Raw genomic sequence first — 2,500 nt, forward strand, 5'->3', positions numbered from 1 at the left:
CCTTGATATTGCCCAGAGTTGCTCCACAAGTGTTGGTGCAAGGATACAGCCTTGCCGCACTCCTGAACTAACAGGAAAGAAGCTCGACAGGACCCCCCCCCCTCTTTACAGCACTTTCAGTACCAATATACAGACTTGCTATTAGTCCAATTATCCTTGTTGGGATTCCTCTCATTCTCAGGATCTCCCAGTGATTCCTGATACACTGTATCGACCGCCTTCCTGAGGTCGATGTAGGCTGCAAGCAGCCCACATCCAAACTCACGACGGTGCTTTACAATGACTCAAAGTGCAAGGATATGGTCTATTGTGGACTTACCAGGAGTGAATTCAAATTGCTCTGACCTCTGGTGCCTCAGTAGGTGGTCTCTGATACGTCTCAGAAAAATATGGGTGAGAACCTTGCCTGGTATACTGAGCAGTGTGATGCCTCAGTGATTGCCGAAATCCCATCGGTCCCCCTTTCCCTTCCAGAGAGGGATTACCACACCTGTCAACAAGTCAGGTGGAATGGTATCAGACCACCAGATGGCAGCCAGGACAGCATGTAACCCTCGCGCCATAGGTTTACCACCAGCTGTTAACAGTTCAGCTGGGATGCCACAGATATATGCTGACTTACCATTCTTCAGCTTAGAGATCACCCCTAACTTCAGTTAGCGGAGGTAGATCCTCACTGATGGGTGGGTACGGCAACGGAATCTCTGCACTCCCAACATCCAAGTTAATTCGAAATTCGTTAATTATGATCGGATTTTCGCGATTTTTTAGTATGTTATATCTACACATACTACAATTTACACTGCCAAGTTTCATATCATTCGGATAATAAACAATGACGTTATTTTTTTATAAAAAAAAATGAATTCATCTCACTTATCCATTGACCGAACTGTTAAATAATAATTCCACATATACTCTATATCAATACCTATATAATTGATTGATCAAATGAAATTTCCTCTTAATTTATTTTACATGATTTTTTTTTTCAAATTTCAACATATACAGCATGATATATGGATTTTTGTCACCTGAAATGAACATCTGATCAATCAATTAAATCGCAAATTTATTCAGCTTTCAAATGATCCAAACCCCATTAGAATCGCCCAAGTAGTTATGAAGATATTATCAAGAATGTCGACAAAGGTGGTAGTTTTGAGATATAGAGCTTTGATGTTGAAGATACTTTTTCCTTTATTTTCATTTTTTTCTTTAGAAATCTGCTCTCTGCATCAATCTTGATGCATTCTATGGCATTCACATGTATTCTGAAGTGTATCCCCCGCCCCTTTTTGCAAGGGACGAATGGCAATGAGTGCCTATGAGTAGAGTTACCGCATGTCACCATACCCTCGCAGTGCTTCTTGAGACATTTCATACGAATAAACAATGCTGCAGCTGTGATTGAGATGTTTTTCTCATCAAATAATGTTTATTAATTACAGGAATAACATTCATCATTAGTAGTTGTCTATTACTGTGACGAGAGCGCATCAGGAGAGTGCCGCACCGAGGCACGGGACACTTTTCCCGCTCCGGCTCGAGATGTTTTTCTCATCAAATAATGTTTATTAATTACAGGAATAACATTCATCATTAGTAGTTGTCTATTACTGTGACGAGAGCGCATCAGGAGAGTGCCACACCGAGGCACGGGACACTTTTCCCGCTCCGGCTCTCTCATGGTTATTGCCAGCCTTGTCTCTTTGTCCTTGACTGTCAGCTGTGCTGTAGGCAGAATTGACAGCTAGTAACCAGGGAATTCCAAAATAAATCGAAAAAAATCGAAGAAAACAAATATATAGAGTATATTTACACGGACGCGACAAAGTAAACATCGCCGCCGGAGGCAGGGGGGTGGTCAGAGATTTAGTCATTACTCTTTTATTTTTGCGTATTTCGCTGAAATATTACGTCACGAGATTGCCATAGCCTACAAGATTAAGGGAGATTTTTTTTTTTAGAATTTTCGAGTATTTTTTTAGAATATTCGTCGAAAATTAAGTGCGACGGACGAGGTGTGTGAACCTGGTACAACTGCTCAAAATACTCCCACCCCAACGTTCCCGCACCGAACAGGATCTGAGACGATCTGGCCACTTACTAAGCGAACTGCTGTCACCTGTGAAGAGGGCATGGAGTTCAACCTTCTCAGGGCTAGGTATGCAGGATGAAGGTCATTTACTAAAAAAAAAAATGGCTTTCTACCTCCTCTATAAGACTTCTAATAAACTGTTCCTTGTCCCTTCTTAACAGTGACCGAGTTCTGTGCACCTGAGAATGGTACAAATCCCAATCCCCTGTCAGACAAGCTGTACAGCAGCATCAGTGGCTTCCAGTGTCTCTTGTGAGATAAAATTGTCTTGCTCTCAGACATTCACCAATTGATTCTTGAGCTGCATCACATGTTTCGCGCTTGAAGGTATCCCCCAGAAGTACAGGGTCCGTCAGATTGTTGAGCACTATGAAACGACTAGAGATTGCCTCAGCAAAC

General features: G+C 42.0%; 1 protein-coding gene across 1 annotated transcript in view; it reads right to left on the bottom strand.

The window, feature by feature from the left end:
* The window catches only part of LOC138867286 (glutamate receptor U1-like), a 37,592-nt gene that overhangs the window by 26,775 nt on the left and 8,317 nt on the right, over positions 1–2,500 (bottom strand). The gene's annotated exons all lie outside the window — the stretch shown is intronic.

The sequence above is a fragment of the Penaeus vannamei genome, chromosome 29 (assembly GCF_042767895.1).
Source record: "Penaeus vannamei isolate JL-2024 chromosome 29, ASM4276789v1, whole genome shotgun sequence".
NCBI lineage: Eukaryota > Metazoa > Arthropoda > Malacostraca > Decapoda > Penaeidae > Penaeus > Penaeus vannamei.